Source organism: Nerophis lumbriciformis, linkage group LG03, assembly GCF_033978685.3.
Source record: "Nerophis lumbriciformis linkage group LG03, RoL_Nlum_v2.1, whole genome shotgun sequence".
Classification (NCBI taxonomy): domain Eukaryota; kingdom Metazoa; phylum Chordata; class Actinopteri; order Syngnathiformes; family Syngnathidae; genus Nerophis; species Nerophis lumbriciformis.
The window spans coordinates 39,286,246-39,306,132 of NC_084550.2; positions in this window are offsets into that span (position 1 = coordinate 39,286,246).

A 19,887-nucleotide genomic window follows, 5' to 3' on the forward strand; every position below is an offset into this window, starting at 1 on the left:
AAAAAAAAATAGACTGCCTGTAACTCCCACTAGGAAGGTCGGAGAGACATGAAACAAAAACCTCTATGTAGGTCTGACTTAGACCTACATTCCATGATTGTACATTCTCGGGCAAAAATCAACAGGAAGTTGGCAATTCCCCCTTCAAGACAAAAATGTACTAAAAACAGTCACTTTTGCCTCTTTGAGCTGTAATTTGACCCCCTTAACATGCTTCAAAACTCACCAAACTGAACACACACATCAAGACTGGCAAAAATTGCGATCTAATAAAAAAAACCTAACCCCAAATCTCAAAATTGCGCTCTACCGCAATTTTGGAATAAAACGCAGAAAAAAACTGCTCCTTGAAAGAAACAAAAGTATTGGGACACTTAGGACTAAAACTGGACACAAGTATTGGGACACTTGGGACGTAAATTGGACAAAAGTATTGGGACACTTGGGACTAACACTTGACAAAAGTATTGGGACACTTCGGACTACAACTAGACATAAGTATTGGGACACTTAGGACTAAACCTGGACAAAATTATTGGGACACTTAGGACTACCACTGGACAAAAGTATTGGGACACCTACACTGGACAAAAGTATTGGGACACTTAGGACTAGAACTTGACAAAAGTATTAGGATACTCGGGACTAAAACTGGACAAAAGTATTGGGACACTTAGGACTAGCACCTGCCAAATACGCGGGCCCGACCAACGCTGCTTGCAGCTTTAATTATAATTGATCTTGATCAAACATCATCCCTAGTGCCCACAGACTCCGCCATGGAAAGACGTTGTTGTTGTTCTGTCCCCAGAACCTGTTGGTTCTGGGGACATGATGTTTGTTAAAAAATTATCGATTTGCCATTATCGAATCCTCTTATCGAACCGATTCCTTATCGATTCTCATCGAATCCAGATAGGTTTTTGTATATGGAAAAAAACACACAATACTTGGTTTGACAAAAGCTCACTTTTATTCTTTAAGAAAAAAATAAAAATGAATAAATATTGACTGTTGTTACCCCAAAAATTTTTTTTAATAAAATAAATAAATATTTACTGTTAGTGCCCCTTTAAGTGGGCTACCTAAGACAAATACATGCAGGGAAAATCCTGCATTCATTTGTATTGTACAGCACTTTACATTTGAAACAAACCTCAGAGTAATGGTGTTGTTTACTTTTTGCTCCATTACATGTCAGCAAAATACAATCATTAACCTACTTGTATTCGTCTGTTTTCACCAAAAAGAAGAGATTATTCAATATCAGTCTCGTTAGCTTGCGAGTAATGTTGTTACTCTCCTCCTCACTCATCTTGCTGCGCTCTGTGTTATACCTCGCCATGGTAAATGGGTTAACGCTCTGTGCTACAGAGCAAACACTGCCCTGGTCACTCTGGCTGTCATGAATGTCATCCTCTGAAATAGGATAACGTTATCATTGTCTTAAAGGCCTACTGAAATGCGATTTTCTTATTTAAACGGGGATAGCAGGTCCATTCTATGTGTCATACTTGATCATTTCGCGATATTGCCATTTTTTTGCTGAAAGGATTTAGTAGAGAACATCGACGATAAAGTTCGCAACTTTTGCTCGCTGATAAAAAAGCCTTGCCTGTACCGGAAGTAGCAGACGGTACACGCGTGACGTCACAGGTTGTGGAGCTCCTCACATCTGCACATTGTTTACAATCATGGCCACCAGCAGCGAGAGCGATTCGGACCGAGAAAGCGACGATTTCCCCATTAATGTGAGCGAGGATGAAAGATTCGTGGATGAGGAAAGTGAGAGTGAAGGACTAGAGGATAGGGAAGATGCTGTGAGAGGCGGGTGGGACCTGATATTCAGCTGGGAATGACTAAAACAGTAAATAAACACAAGACATATATATACTCTATTAGCCACAACACAACCAGGCTTATATTTAATATGCCACAAATTAATCCCGCATAACAAACACCTCCCTCCTCCCGTCCATATAACCCGCCAATACAACTCAAACACCTGCACAACACACTCAATCCCACAGCCCAAAGTACTGTTCACCTCCCCAAAGTTCATACAGCACATATATTTCCCCAAAGTTACGTACGTGACATGCACATAGCGGCACGCACATACGGGCAAGCGATCAAATGTTTGGAAGCCGCAGCTGCATGCGTACTCACGGTACCGTGTCTGCTTATCCAACTGAAAGTCCTCCTGGTAAGAGTCTCTGTTGTCCCAGTTCTCCACAGGCCAATGGTAAAGCTTGACTGTCATCTTTCGGGAATGTAAACAATGAAACACCGGCTGTGTTATCCGGCACAACAGTCAGGGGGTGCATTCTACGGCGGGGGTGCGTTATCCGGCACAACACCTGCCGCAATACACCGCTTCCCACCTACAGCTTTCTTCTTTGCTGTCTCCATTGTTCATTGAACAAACTGCAAAAGATCCACCAATGCGATGAAAACAGACGACTTAATAGCTGGCCACCATGCTGTCCCAAAATGTCCTCTACAATCCGTGACGTCACGTGCCGGCGTCATCATACCGAGACGTTTTCAGCAGGATATTCCGCGCAAAATTTAAAATTGCACTTTAGTAAGCTAACCCGGCGGTATTGGCATGTGTTGCAATGTTAAGATTTCATCATTGATATATAAACTATCAGACTGCGTGGTCGGTAGTAGTGTGTTTCTGTAGGCCTTTAATTCACATCTTGCAAGCACAAGTTTATTAGACTGACCTGCAAACTCTGGAGTGGTGTAGGCTACAAGATACCGTTAATGTTATCAGACACATACAAAAAGGCTAACGTTTACGTTACCGTTAGCCACTGACTCTGCTTAGGTAACGTTAGTCTAGCTAACATTAATGCAGTCCTGGTTGACATAAGAGGTAACGTTATTTTAGCCCAAAGGCTACAAGTGAGCAGATACGTAAATTAACCGGCAACAGTTAACGTTAGTTACTCACCGGTACTATCACTGGGACTGCAGGTTGAAGCAGAGGAAGAAGGGCGTGCTTCGTCATCTCTGTCGCTGCTTCTCCACGACACCTTTCTCCAACCTTCAGGTTATGTACGGCCTGAACATTTTTCAACATGTTTGTTGTACTGCTCCTCTTACAGGAAAGCGAAGCCTGGCAATAATTGCAGATAGACGTTTCCTCGTCGTATTTCTCAGTAAAGTGAAGCCATGCCTTGGAGCGTTTTTTCCGGTCCATTGTTGTTGCTGCTTCTGTATCTGCCGCCGAATGACTGAGCTACGTCATCCACAGGACATTTCTTGTGACACGGGATTCGTTCCCAGGGATTCGAATAAAGAACCAAATCTTTTTCTTCAATATAGTGGCTTCGATAACGGGAACCGTTTCTCAAAAAAGGATTTGAATCCATGGAATCGGTTCTTTTCTTATCGAACAATCGGTAGAACCGGTTTTCAAACTACATCCCTAGTGGGCACGGCTGAGTCTGTGGGCATGGCTGAGTCTGTGGGTGGGCACATCTGAGTCTGTGGGCGGGCACGACTGAGTCTGTGGGCACAACTGAGTCTGTGGGCGGGCACGTCTGAGTCTGTGGGCGGGCAGGGCTGAGTCTGTGGGCACAGCTGAGTTTGTGGGTGGGCACGTCTGAGTCTGTGGGCGGGCACGTTTGAGTCTGTGGGCGGGCACGGCTGAGCCTGTGGGCACAGCTGAGTCTGTGGGTGGGCACGGCTGAGTCTGTGGGCACGGCTGAGTCTGTGGGCGGGCACGTCTGAGTCTGTGGGCGGGCACGGCTGAGCCTGTGGGCCAAGCTGATTCTGTGGGTGGGCACGGCTGAGTCTGTGGGCACGGCTGAGTCTGTGGGCGGGCACGTCTGAGTCTGTGGGCGGGCACGGCTGAGTCTGTGGGCACAGCTGAGTCTGTGGGTGGGCACGTCTGAGTCTGTGGGCGAGTACGTTTGAGTCTGTGGGCGGGCACGGCTGAGCCTGTGGGCCAAGCTGATTCTGTGGGTGGGCACGGCTGAGTCTGTGGGCACGGCTGAGTCTGTGGGCGGGTACGTCTGAGTCTGTGGGCGGGCACGGCTGAGTCTGTGGGCACGGCTGAGTCTGTGGGTGGGCACGTCTGAGTGTGGCCAGGCACGGCTGAGCCTGTGGACACAGCAGAGCCTGTGGACACAGCTGAGTCTGTGGGTGGACACGGCTGAGTCTGTGGGCACAGCTGAATCTGTGGGTGGGCACGTCTGACTCTGTGGGTGGGCACGGCTGAGTCTGTGGGCGGGCATGGCCCATGACACTGGACTGGTTCAACCACTAATGCAAACCAAATCTAGCTTGTGGTGTCCTTTTTATATTTTGTTTTGGTAAAAAAAAAATGTAGCTTTGAGCAAGTTGCAGACAGCCCACTTAATAGTTGCAAGGTAAAAATCCTCTGACTGTCTGTGTGTAAGTGTATTAATTATTACAAGTGTATTAAAACTGTGATGCATTTTTGGTCAGGTGCGCGATACAAAATAGATCTAAATGGGACAACACCTGGATAGAGGATGAATACAAATGTCTTGTCCATGTGTTGCTGCTTTCAACGTTTTCAATTATATATTTTCTTCTATTCATGGTAAAGTGCTCTTATTGTAGAAGACAGTGCTGTCATTTCCATCTGTGACACTTACGTCCTATGACCCAACATGTGTTTCCCTAATTATTCAGAGGAGTCCATTTTTGGATGATATGACCTGATGATTGACACACATGTTTTTATACTATTTATTATTATTATTAATGAGATGTGCAGGTTTTGGACTAATACAAATACATTGTTTAATAATGAACGCTGCACTGCGCTGTATGATGTACTTGGAGAAGAGATGCAAATACACTATATTGCCAAAAGTATTTGGTCACCCATCCAAATGATGAGACTCATGTGTCCTAAACACTTGGCCCGGTGTATAAAATCAAGCACTCAGGCATGGAGACATTTTCTATAAACATTTGTGAAAGAATGGGCCGTTTTCAGTGATTTCCAGCGTGGAACTGTCATAAGATGCTACCTGTGCAACAAATCCAGTCGTGAAATTTCCTTTCTCCTAAATATTCCAAAGTCAACTTTATTATAAGAAAAGTGAAGAGTTTGGGAACAACAGCAACTCAGCCACAAAGTGGTAGGCCATGTAAACTGACAGAGAGGGGTCAGCAGATGCTGAAGCGCATAGTGCAAAGACTTTCTGCACAGTCAGTTGTTACAGAGCTCCAAACTTCATGTGACCTTCCAATTAGCCCACGTGCAGTACACAGAGAGCTTCGTGGGATGGGTTTCCATGGCCAAGCAGCTGCATCTAAGCCATACATCACCAAGTCCAATGCAAAGCGTGGGATGCAGTGGTGTAAAGCACGTCACCACTGGACTCTAGAGTCACGCTTTTCCATCTGGCAATCTGATGGACCAGTCTGGGTTTGGAGGTTGCCAGGAGAGCGCTACATTTCAGACTGCATTGTGCCGAGTGTGAAATTTGGTGGAGGAGGAATTATGGTGTGGGGTTGGTTTTTCAGGAGTTGGGCTTGGCCCCTTAGTTCCAGTGAAAGGAACTTGGAATGCTCCAGGATACCAAAACATTTTGGACTATTCCATGGTATGGCACTTCAAGTTCATATGTGAGTAAAGGCAGGTGGCCAAATACTTTTGGCAATATAGTGTATCATCAATTAGATCAAACCTAAAACTGTTTGCTGTGTCTATATTCTCCACGTTTGTAATATACATGCAAACGGGCACATTTAGGCCATTTTGGCACATTTAGACCTACTCAGTGGCCTAGTGGTTGGAGTGTCCGCCCTGAGATCGGTAGGTTGTGAGTTCAAACCCCGGCCGAGTCATACCAAAGACTATAAAAATGGGACCCATTACCTACCTGCTTGGCACTCAGCATCAAGTGTTGGAATTGGGGGTTAAATCACCAAAAGTTATTCCTGGGCGCGGCACCGCTGCTGCTCACTGCTCCCCTCACCTCCCAGGAGGTGAACAAGGGGATGGGTCAAATGCAGAGGACAAATTTCACCACACCTAGTGTGTGTGCGACAATCATTGGTACTTTTAACTTATTTAGGCAGTGAGAAAGACAGACAATAGTGAGAATTTGCCTTCCGTGCGCGTGTCAACATATTTGTGATATTTTAAAGATTGGCAAAGGGACCTTTGATGAATTACCTCTTTTATATCTTATAAACGTCCTTACAATGTTGGATACTGTTGCTAAAAAATGCCAAAACATCTGGTTGATATCACATTCTATGTTCCTTCTTCTGTTTATATTGGTTCTCTGATTGGTTTCAGACCCCTCTGTTACTGGCCATGGGTGAAGCCCGAGGACACGGTTGGTTCCATTCAATATCAACAGTTTTCTTAAAAGCCTACTGAAATGCGATTTTCTTATTCAAACGGGGATAGCAGGTCCATTCTATGTGTCATACTTGATCATTTCGCAATATTGCCATATTTTTGCTGAAAGGATTTAGTAGAGAACATCGACGATAAGGTTCGCAACTTTTGGTCGCTGATAAAAAAGCCTTGCCTGTACCGGAAGTAGCAGACGATATGCGCGTGACGTCACAGGTTGTGGAGCTCCTCACATCTGCACATTGTTTACAATCATGGCCACCAGCAGCGAGAGCGATTCGGACCGAGAAAGCGACAATTTCCCCATTAATTTGAGCGAGGATGAAAGATTTGTGGATGAGGAAAGTGAGAGTGAAGGACTAGAGGATAGGGAAGATGCTGTGAGAGGCGGGTGGGACCTGATATTCAGCTGGGAATGACTAAAACAGTAAATAAACACAAGACATATATATACTATATTAGCCACAACACAACCAGGCTTATATTTAATATGCCACAAATTAATCCCGCATAGCAAACACCTCCCCTCTCCCGTCCATATAACCCGCCAATACAACTCAAACACCTGCACAACACACTCAATCTCACAGCCCAAAGTACCGTTCACCTTCCCAAAGTTCATACAGCACATATATTTCCCCAAAGTCCCCAAAGTTACGTTCGTGACATGCACATAGCGGCACGCACATACCGGCAAGCGATCAAATGTTTGGAAGCCGCAGCTGCATGCGTACTCACGGTATCGCGTCTGCGTATCCAACTCAAAGTCCTCCTGGTAAGAGTCTCTGTTGTCCCACTTCTCCACAGGCCAATGGTTAAGCTTGACTGTCATCTTCCGGGAATGTAAACAATGAAACACCGGCTGTGTTATCCGGCACAACAGTCAGGGGGTGCATTCTACGGCGGGGGTGCGTTATCCGGCACAACACCTGCCGCAATACACCGCTTCCCACCTACAGCTTTATTCTTTGCTGTCTCCATTGTTCATTGAACAAATTGCAAAAGATTCACCAACACAGATGTCCAGAATACTGTGGGATTTTGCGATGAAAACAGACGACTTAATAGCTGGCCACCATGCTGTCCCAAAATGTCCTCTACAATCCGTAACGCGCAGGCGTCATCATACCGAGACGTTTTCAGCAGGATATTTCGCGCAAAATTTAAAATTGCACTTTAGTAAGCTAACCCGGCCGTATTGGCATGTGTTGCAATGTTAGGATTTCATCATTGATATATAAACTATCAGACTGCGTGGTCAGTAGTAGTGGGTTTCAGTAGGCCTTTAAACAACACACATGTTTTTTTTACAGCCAGTACGAGGTGGCTAACAATGCATGGCCTCAGAATTGCTGAAAGTTCATTCTGGATTAAAAATCATGCCTCTCCCCTGGAGAGTACAGGGATGCGGCCAAGTTGGTCAACTTTGTCATTCAACTTAGACCCAGGGATGGCGGAAAAGACATCTCAAATCACGCATTAGTGGCTAAGAGATATTAAAGCGTGATAATATTATTTATCATTATTATAATATTATTGTCATTTCCATTAAGAAAGTGTTGACTATTGTTGCCAATGCCCTCAGACCAGGAGTGCGTTCCTCACACTTTGTGTGCGCAGTTGCAGCAAGCAGAACGAGGCTTTTAAGAAGTTAAAAAAATGTTTTAGAAAGACTAGGCCTATATTTTCGTTAGGTAAAAAAAATGTTCTGAATTTATTTCAATGAATATTAACTTGTTAACGTTATAATGCTCAAATAGGGACGAGGGCGGGGTGCACAGTGAAGCAGTGAACAATTTCGCGACAAAGATGAACCTTTATTGATTGATCTGCAGCTATGACAAAATATCAGACAATCTCCATTGTCAACGACAGGCAGGAAAATAAAGATAAACACATAGCCTGTGTTCTAGGCATAGGGTCATACGTTTTTAAGTTGAAATAAAAAAATAAATAAAAAATGTGCCTCATAAGCCTTAGGCTGTCAATCACGCGCACAAACTTAAATTATACAATAACATATGTATGTCATCTCTATTTAAACAAAAATAACTAAAATAAATAATAATGATAAATTACCTGCAACTTATTGGCCAAGGCAAATAGCTGAAGGGGGGAAATCAAACCCATCAGACTGCACTTTATCATCAAACTTGAATTATAATGAAAATAGACGATCGCGACAAACAAAGCAGGCTAAATAGCCTTACATTGTCGCCAATCGGAGATGCGCTTCACTTGAAAGCGAGGCCAAATAATTATTCACACATAGTAGTATATCTCGAATAGAAAAAAAACACAATAAACAACGCAATTGCCTTAATTCCTTTGCATTGTAGTGCGCCCAAACAACACGTAACCATCAACATTATTTAGCTGACCGAACTCAATATAGGTTAGACATGGGCTTATTTGGTATAGCCTATAGGTAACGTAGACTAATTCGTTTAACATATCCAACCGTATGTCTACTTACTTTTATTTTTGTTAGCACTATGCAGGAATAAAATGGCATCTACAGTGCCAGGAGTCATGCGAGAGCGCCTGGCCTCTAAAATGCGCCCTGCTGCGCTGAAGGAGCGCTCACTTACGCCACTTGTTGCTGGGACGCGATGCCATCTTTTTCTTTTTTTCTTCTTCTTCTGTTGTGTTGTGTTGTGCTGCAGTGCCTGATGAATAATTGACTGTTTCAAAGAGTGCTGCTCGTTTTTCGTATTTGGGTAACAACATTTAGCCAGAGGTGGGTAGAGTAGCCAGAAATTGTACTCAAGTAAGAGTACTGTTACTTTAGAGATTTATTACTCAAGTAAAAGTAAGGAGTAGTCACCCAAATATTTACTTGAGTAAAAGTAAAAAGTATGTTGTGAAAAAACTACTCAAGTACTGAGTAACTGATGAGTAACATACACACACATATCATATATATATATACACACACACACACACACATTTATATATATATATATATATATATATATATATATATATATATATATATATATATATATATGTATATATACAGTATATAATTTATATTTATTTATTTTGCCGTTTTTGTTTACATGTTAAAGGTGTTTTAATGAATATACATGCATGTTTAACACATATAGATTCCTTTCTTTCATGAAGACAAGAATATAAGTTGGTGTATTACCTGATTCTGATGACTTGCATTGATTGTAATCAGACAGTAGTGCTGATAGCGTCCACGTTTTCAAATGGAGGAGAAAAAAAGTTCCTCCTTTCTGTCTAATACCACATGAAAGTGGTTGATTTTTGGCATTTTATTTGTCCAGCTTCCATATTCGTTTTTATACACTTTACAAGAAATACATTGGCGGCAAACTCCGTAGCTTGCTAGCTTGCTTGCGCTGGCTTTTGGAGACTCTTGTTTTGAAAGCGCAGGCGCGATGGAGCGGCACTTTTATTGTGAAGACAGGAACTGTGCAGTCAGTCTTTAGGCTTTTGACGGGATTTACGGTTGAAATAAAAGGGTCTTTTTTCCTTCACACTTTTGATTGATTGATTGAAACTTTTATTAGTAAATTGCACAGTACAGTATATATTCCGTACAATTGACCACTAAATGGTAACACCCCAATAATTTTTTCAACTTGTTTAAGTCAGGTCATGTGACCGCCTGGCTCTGTTTGATTGGTCCAACGTCACCAGTGACTGCATCTGATTGGTGGAACGGAGTGAACGTCACCGGTGACTGTATTTGTTGAAACGCAGGCACTATGAAGGTCTGTCTGACAGACCAAAACAAACAAAGCGTGCATTAACAGATCGATAAAAAATAGTAGCGAGTAGCGAGCTGTATGTAGATAAAAGTAGCGGAGTAAAAGTAGCATTTCTTCTCTATAAATATACTCAAGTAAAAGTAAAAGTATGTTGCATTAAAACTACTCTTAGAAGTACAATTTATCCCAAAAGTTACTCAAGTAGATGTAACGGAGTAAATGTAGCGCGTTACTACCCACCTCTGCATTTAGCTATGTATATATATTTCCGAATTGGTTCAACCGCCAACCGCCCGCATCTATTTAAAATCTATTTTTACCCGCCCGACCCGCGGTTTATCCGCGGACTCCGCGGTTGTGTCCGCAAACCGCGCATCTCTAATATATATATGTATATATATATATATATATATATATGTATATATATATATATATATATATATATATATATATATATATATATATATATATATATATATATATATATACATATATATATATATATATATATATATATATATATATATATATATATATCGTTTCTTATTGTTCAAGAACTGTAATGGGGATTCAATCTATTCTGCCTATAAAGCGCTCTAAAAATATCCAAAATCCTCTGTCAATATTTGATATACATGATGTACGTATATGTGTATTTTAGTAACAGAAACGGTCATAATAATATGCAACATTTTCGTATTTTGCTCATTTGCCAAAACGTTGGATGTCTTATCATTTGTGCATATGAATGAATTCCTGAATATATGAATGAATGAAGACATGAAATACATATTAGATAGATAGAAGCACTGAGTAATGCACCAAGTAATAAATAACTTTCAGACAGTGTTGCACAGTGATTGACGAATAAAGTAAATGGATGATTGGAGCATAATCCATCAGTGTTGACATGCTAATATCGTAACAGACTGTACATTGCCTCACAGGATCAGAGAAAAAGGATACATTAATAGATTGAAGGAAAAGTGACAGAGGGCAAAAAGACAGTAGATTTATGATTGACTTTTGAAAGCACAAGAAGACAAAGTAATGAATATTTTCTAGTGAAATAGGGCACCAACAAGCTGGCCTTTGTGTTTGTGCCACCTGTGTTTGTTCCTGTGAGAGAAGTGGCTGCATGTTGTAAATCTATCAAATATGGAGAAGACATCCCTCCTAGATTAAGGGTACAAAGACAAAAAGGACACCAAATAACTTACTCCAGCAACCACCAGAAATATCAGGCAGTCCTTTTGACTGGATATGTCAGGCACTAGCAATATTATCATTTTATTTAACCCCGTTTCCATATGAGTTGGGAAATTGTGTTAGATGTAAATATAAACGGAATACAATGATTTGCAAATCATTTTCAACCCATATTCAGTTGAATGTGCTACAATGACAACATTTTTGATGTTCAAACTGATAAACTTTTTTTTTTTTTTTTTTTTGCAAATAATCATTAACTTTAGAATTTGATGCCAGCAACACGTGACAAAGAAGTTGGGAAAGGTGGCAATAAATACTGATAAAGTTGAGAAACGCTCATCAAACACTTATTTGGAACATCCCACAGGTGTGCAGGCAAATTGGGAACAGGTGGGTGCCATGATTGGGTATAAAAGTAGATTCCATGAAATGCTCAGTCATTCACAAACAAGGGTGGGGCGAGGGTCACCACTTTGTCAACAAATGAGCAAATTGTTGAACAGTTTAAGAAAACCTTTCTGAACCAGCTATTGCAAAGAATTTAGGGATTTCACCATCTACGGTCCGTAATATCATCAAAGGGTTCAGAGAAAAATCACTGCACGTAAGCAGCTAAGCCCGTGACCTTCGATCCCTCAGGCTGTACTGCATCAACAAGCGACATCAGTGTGTAAAGGATATCACCACATGGGCTCAGGAACACTTCAGAAACCCACTGTCAGTAACTACAGTTGGTCGCTACATCTGTAAGTGCAAGTTAAAACTCTCCTATGCAAGGCGAAAACCGTTGATCAACAACACCCAGAAACGCCGTCGGCTTCGCTGGGCCTGAGCTCATCTAAGATGGACTGATACAAAGTGGAAAAGTGTTCTGTGGTCTGACGAGTCCACATTTCAAATTGTTTTTGGAAACTGTGGACGTCGTGTCCTCCGGACCAAAGAGGAAAAGAACCACCCGGATTGTTATAGGTGCAAAGTTGAAAAGCCAGCATCTGTGATGGTATTGGGGTGTATTAGTGCCCAAGACATGGGTAACTTACACATCTGTGAAGGCGCCATTAATGCTGAAAGGTACATACACCTTTTAGAGCAACATATGTTATCATCCAAGCAACGTTACCATGGACGCCCCTGCTTATTTCAGCAAGACAATGCCAAGCCATGTGTTACATCAACGTGGCTTCATAGTAAAAGAGTGCGGGTACTAGACTGGCCTGCCTGTAGTCCAGCCCTGTCTCCCATTGAAAATGTGTGGCACATTATGGAGCCTAAAATACCACAACGGAGACCCCTGGACTGTTGAACAACTTAAGCTGTACATCAAGCAAGAATGGGAAAGAATTCCACCTGAGAAGCTTAAAAAATGTGTCTCCTCAGTTCCCAAACGTTTACTGAGTGTTGTTAAAAGAAAAGGCCATGTAACACAGTGGTGAACATGCCCTTTCCCAACTACTTTGGCACGTTTTGCAGCCATGAAATTCTAAGTTAATTATTATTTGCAAAAAAAAAAAAAAAGTTTATGAGTTTGAACATCAAATATCTTGTCTTTGTAGTGCATTCAACTGAATACGGGTTGAAAAGGATTTGCAAATCATTGTATTCCGTTTATATTTACATCTAACACAATTTCCCAGCTCATTTGGAAACAGGGTTTTTAATACCCTCTTGCTCATATACCAGAATATTTTTATGATTCATTCATTCACTTAAAGCGTGAGCAAAGAATGCGGGAAGAATTCACAACCGACCTGATGAATCCAAAAGAGAAATATAAGATCCAGTTTATCTGCTCACAGACGCTACCTGGTGATTGTTTGAGTACACTGCTGGTAGTACTGGATAGTCAGTCCCACTCCTTGTGAGTACCAGTAGAGTGGAAATATAAGATGCCACCATATTGAAGCTATTAGCATATACACTATATTGCCAAAAGTATTTGGTCACCCATTCAAATGATCAGAATCAGGTGCCCTAATCACTTGGCCCGGCCAGAGGTGTATACAATCAAGCACTTATGCATGGAGACTGTTTCTACAAACATTTGTGAAAGAATGGGCCGCTCTCAGCGTGGAACTGATAGATGCCACCTGTGCAACAAATCCAGTCATACATATACAGTATACATGTCAGGTGATTTGAAAAACAATATATACAAAAAACTCTCTATTTTATGCTGCAGCTGGTACATATACTGTAATATTGTACATGGTAATTGTTATATATTGTATATATTATATACAAATATAATATAATATCATATATCAGTATATATCATATACTGCAGTGTTTTTCAACCACTGTGCCCCGGCACACTAGTGTGCAGTGAGATATTGTTTGGTGTGCCGTGGGAAATTATGCAACTTCACCTAAGTGGTCCAAAAATTTTTTTTAGCAAATCAATAATTATAATCTGCAAATAATGTGATTTGATTGATTGATTGAAACTTTTGTTAGTAGATTGCACAGTACAGTGCATATTCCGTACAATTGACCACCCGAATAAGTTTTTCAACTTATTCGGGGTCCACGTTAATCAATTCATGGTAAATGAATGTGCCGTTGTCTAGTGTCTGTGCTGTGTAGAGCTCGGCAGGGTAACCATGTTGTACTCCATATCAGTAGGTGGCAGCATTGCTTTGTAGAAGTCGGAACGTGTTGAGGATGGTTTGTTGTGATCCCAATAGGCAGAGCACAGCGGTTGAAAGCGTGCAGGTAAAAAGGTATGTAACGTTTAAACCAAAAATGAACAAAAGGCAAGTCCCGCTAGGAAAAGACACTGAAGCATAGGGATGGCTATGCAAAACGAAAGTCAAACAGAACTGACTGCAAAGTAAACAAAAACAGAATGCTGGACGACAGCAAAGACTTACAGTGTGTGTCCGTATAGGACATGACAATCAACAATGTCCCCACAATTAAGGATAGCGTCCGCACAACTGAAATAGTCTTGTTTGCCAATACAAAGCAGGTCAGGCAATAGTCCTCAAAAGAAGGCCTGACGCTGCTACAGGAAAACACCAACAAAACAGGAAAAGCCACCAAAATAACAGCGCAAGACAGGAACTAAAGCACTACACACAGGAAAACAACAACGAACTAAAAAATAAGAAGACAACCCGTATCATTTTTTAACATTTCTGCTGGCTGTGTTCCTCCGTGTTTTTTCAATGAAAAAAATGTGCCTTGGCTCAAAAAAGGTTGAAAAACACTGATATACTGTATATATAATATCTAAATATTACATATATATCAGATTTTATATTGCTACTACGGTACATTTTTTAGTCTACTTTATACCTGCATTATCCTTTCCATCTTTACACTTTCCATCCTCTGTAACTGAGCTACGGTGTGGAACAATTTCCCTTGTGGGTCATTAAAGTTTAAGTCTAATCCAGTGGTTCTTAACCTTGTTGGAGGTACCGAACCCCACCAGTTTCATATGCGCATTCACCAAACCCTTCTTTAGTGAAAAATAAAATGTTTTTTTTTTTTTTCAAATTCAAGACAAAGTTACATGTTTTTGGTAACACTTTAGTATGGGGAACATATTCTAAGTAACAAAGACTTAATTTAGAGATATTTGGACACTAGGGGAACATATTCTAAGTAATAAAGACTTAATTTAGAGTTATTTGGTTAGGATTAGAGGGTTAGGGTCAGGGTTAGAGGGTTAGGGTTATAATAAGGCCATGCCGAATAAGGCATTAATAAGTACTTAATAATGACTAGTTAAGAGCCAATATGTTACTAATTTGCATGTTAATAAGCAACTAATTAATGGTGAATATGTTCCCCATACTAAAATGTTACCATGTTTTTTTACTGGTGCATAAAATGAACCGTGCACGAACATCAACCTTGTTCAAACAACAAGACCAACACAGTGCATAAACTCACAACAAATTACACACCTGCAAACCAGTCAGCTGTTGCCGTATCCGTAATACGCCGATAGGGAGAAGTTTGTATTTATACGATGAGTCAACCTTGAAAACCTCCGATTTCGGGAGGTGGGGCCGGGGGGCGTGGTCAGGGGTGGGGCAGAGCGTGGTTGGGGGCGTGGTTAAGAGGGGAGGAGTATATTGACAGCTAGAATTCACCAAGTCAAGTATTTTATACACACATATATATATATATATATATATATATATATATATATATATATATATATATATATATATATATATACATCCTGAAAATATGCAAACAAAACTGTGTTTAGATAATTGATACTTCAAACTTGCATAAATACATCTTAAGGAATATAACATAACTTGACTTCTGAGAGCTTCAAAATGTAATGAATAAAATGCTAAAGTTGTTGATAAACAAGCAATTATTTTATTAATTAAATATGGTCATTTTACATGAATTATGATCATTTAAAATTAATTATTTCAAATATGTTTATTTTAATGTATAATTCTATGGCTGGATGTAATAAGGAGTCAGAAAAAAATACAAATAAAAATACAATTAATTTTGATGTTTTTAGCAAAATATAGTAAACATGTATTTCGTTTTTGTTTTTTTTAATTAGTAAATATATTTATTTTTAGGTAAGATAAACATAATAATACAATTTATCTCTAGAATGGATGATTTAGTTCTTGTCACCCTGTTGTCCTCCAGTCTGAAAAAAGGCTGTCCTCACTCAGGTCCGTATGGAGGTGGAGGGGGCGTGGCCTCCAGCTCCGGCTGAAAATCGGGAGATTTTCGGGAGAATCTTTGTCCCGGGAGGTTTCCGGGAGTCTCCCGGAAAATTCGGGAGGGTTGGCAAGTATGGTCGGGTGTGTCTTGACCTCCGCCGAACCCCTGAGGCCGACTCACCGAACCCCTAGGGTTCAATCGAAGCCAGGTTAAGAACCACTGGTCTTGTGACGTAACATAATCAGGTAATAAGAAGGGACCTTTATTTTGAAGGCGAGTTGCTCCCTCCTCTAGTTTCCGGTAGTGTCCGCACGACAGTCAGACGCCCACTCGTTTACACACAAGACAGGTGTACGTGTTTCAGCACTCCAAGTTTGTTGTTTCTTCCCACAAAGTGCCTTGGAAACATTGTCTGTAAGTCCTGTGTCCGTTTTATTAGTGACATGAAGACGTTGTGTGTGCGTGTAAATGTAGAAATAGTACTGTGCAACGGTAGCTTGTTCTACTGTTTAGCTTGTTGCTACTTAGCATGTAGCTTCTTTGCTCGCTAGCTCACTCCTCTAAGGGAGGGTGCAATGTTTGTAAATGTAAATCTTATTCATGTGTGGCTTTGAGTGTTACAGGGGCTATGTAGGCATATTTACATCACTTTATGAGCACTGTTTGCATGCTATTGTATGGGCTGTGTGTGTATGTGTGAAAACATGTTATGCAGCAAACATTTATGGAAATGTAGTTATTTAGTAGTGTTTATTTGACATATAATTTGTGTCTCTTTATACAGTTTTACAACAAAAAAGAGAAGATAACAAAAGCAAAATACATTCAAGGAAAAGAGAAAACAAAGAAAGAAATGACCAATTAGACAAAGAAGAAAGGAAAAGTGCATTCTCTGTGAAAACCACTAAAGCTTCTTAAAGATAAAGGCCTGGACTCTTTCTTCTCTTTCCTTGGGATCTTCATGTTAGCTATCTGTCAACTTGTTTACGTCACGGACACAGACACGTAGGACGGAATAGTAAAAAGATAAGCTTCACGGCGGGCACTTCAACAACAGAAGCAATAAAAAATGGACAACACTGAAACAAGTCAAGACATCGGCAGCGGTGACGTGACCAGCACGGAACGAGACCGTGGACACGACGCTGCCTCCCTGCATTCCACCACGACTGCAGGATCCAGTCTTTCCTCAACTAGCAAAGCTGCTATCAAGGCCCGCGCTAAACTCGAAGCCGCGCGCGCACGCGCTTCCTACGGACGCCGAGAAGCAGAACTGAAGGCTAAAGAAGCCAGAATAGCAGCCGAGTTATCAACACTGCAAGATGAGAAGGAGATAGCAGCAGCATTAGCTGAAACACAATTCCTCGAAGAAGCAGCTGAGCTTGAGAGCCGTGAAGGAAGTAGAATGAGCCACTTTGGATTGGCTAGCGATAGCAACCAACGCACACACGACTATGTTGAACAACACACAAAGCGACAATCTAGCTACGGAGAGCCCCCTACACTCGAAACATATACTCCCCAAGCTCCTCAACTGCCAGCTGCAGCTCAACTACCCAAAAAGTTGACAATTACTGCTCCTACACAACAAACTGGGAGGCCAACAGCAGCTGCTACACAGCAACCCACAACGTCGGTACCTGCAGTACATCGAGAATTCCCTGACACGGTCCCACCTCGTCAGTTCTCGCCTGTCCATTCATATTATCCTCCTCTCAGAAACCCACTGCAGTCAAATCCAAAAGACATGACTGCCATGAGCGACATTGCAAGATATTTTGTGCGCCGGGAGCTTGTGAGCTCTGGTCTCACCCAGTTCAACGACCACCCGGAAAACTACTGGGCATGGAAGTCCTCTTACATCAACGCAACTAGAGAACTCAACTTAAGTGCCAGTGAGGAACTCGACCTTTTAACAAAGTGGCTAGGAAGAGAGTCCTCGGAGCATGTCAGAAGGATTCGCTCCGTCCATGTCACCAACCCTGCTGTAGGTCTACAACTTGTCTGGGAACGCCTAGAAGAATGCTACGGCTCCCCAGAGGTGATAGAGAGATCCCTCTTCAAAAGACTAGAGGATTTTCCGAAGCTGTCCAACAAAGAACCTACAAAATTAAGGGAACTTGGAGACCTGCTCTCAGAGTTAAACGCTGCTAAGTCTGAAGGCTACCTGCAAGGGCTCTCATACCTGGACACAGCCAGGGGTGTGAACCCCATTGTTGAAAAGCTGCCACACGGTCTGCAAGAGAAATGGTTGGCTAAGGGTTCTCAGTACAAGGAGCAGTACAATGTTTCCTTTCCCCCTTTTGCCTACTTCACCGACTTCATCTGCAGCGAAGCACGTAGAAGAAACGACCCCAGTTTTTCCCTCACTCTAACTCCGTTGAAAACATCAAATCAGTCCCCAAAGCATGAACAGTTTGAAAGAGGGACAAGATACGCTAAACGACAAGTATCTACCCACAAGACAGATGTCGAAGGAAACTCAACTTCTCAAATGTTCAGTGCAAGTTACAAGCTCGACGATGTCGGGAGACAGTGTCCCATACATCAGAAACCCCATGCTCTGAAGAAATGCCGTGGTTTTCGAAGCAAACCACTTGAAGAGCGCAGAGCCTTTCTAAAAGACAATGGAGTCTGCTTCAAGTGTTGCTCCTCCACGACCCACCTAGCGAGGAACTGTAAGATGGCTCTCAAGTGTAGCGAATGTGAGAGCGACGACCATGTAGCCGCACTTCACCCTGGACCTCCACCGTGGGATAAAGAGAACAAGGACCCCCCCTCACAGTATGGCGGGGAGAGTGAAGAGAAAGCGCCTGGACCAGCAGTCACCTCGAAATGTACAGAAGTCTGCGGCAAAGGGCAAAGCCTCCGTTCCTGTTCCAAGATATGCCTTGTTAAGGTTTATCCCAAAACACACCCAGACAGAGCTACTAACGTGTACATCCTCCTAGATGACCAGAGCAACAGATCCCTGGCGAGGTCTGAATTCTTTGACCTCTTCCAAATCAAAGGTTCAGACTCACCTTACACTCTCCGGACATGTGCAGGAGTCACGAAGACATCCGGAAGGAGAGCCACTGGGTTCATCGCAGAGTCTCTGGATGGAAAAACCAGTGTGGTGCTTCCAACACTCATAGAATGTAACCACATGCCAGACGACCGGTCCGAGATCCCAACTCCTGAGGTCGCACGACACCACAACCACTTGAAGTCCATCGCTCACATGATCCCACGTCTGGACCCTGAAGCCCAGATACTAATACTTCTTGGACGCGACGTCCTTCAGGTCCATAAAGTCAGAGAGCAGCGTAACGGCCCTCATAGTGCCCCCTTCGCCCAACGACTGGATCTTGGCTGGGTCGTTGTAGGGGATGTGTGTCTCGGGTCAGCCCACAAAGCGGCAGCTGTGACTTCTTACCGTACCAGTGTGCTTGAAAATGGAAGACCATCTCTCCTCACTCCATGTCCCAACCAGCTTCAGGTCAAGGAAAGGTTCAGCTCCAAAGTACACAATGCAACTTCTTCTCGCAGCCTTAAATTCAGCATCCCTGTCCTGGATGACAGCAACTTGGGCAACACGATCTTCCAGAGCACTAATGATGAAGATCAAGTAGGACTTTCCATCGAGGACCGAATGTTCCTGGATTTCATGGACAGAGAGATGACAATGGATGACACCAACAGCTGGGTGGCACCGCTTCCATTCAGATCTCCCCGTCAACGACTCCCAAACAATAGAGAACAAGTACTCAGCAGACTTACCACTCTTTGTCGCACCTTTGAAAGAAAGCCAAAGATGAAGGATGACTTATTTGCCTTCATGCAGAACATCTTTGATCGCAACCATGCTGAGTTGGCGCCACCACTAGAGGAAGGAGGTGAGTGCTGGTACTTACCTATTTTTGGTGTCTATCATCC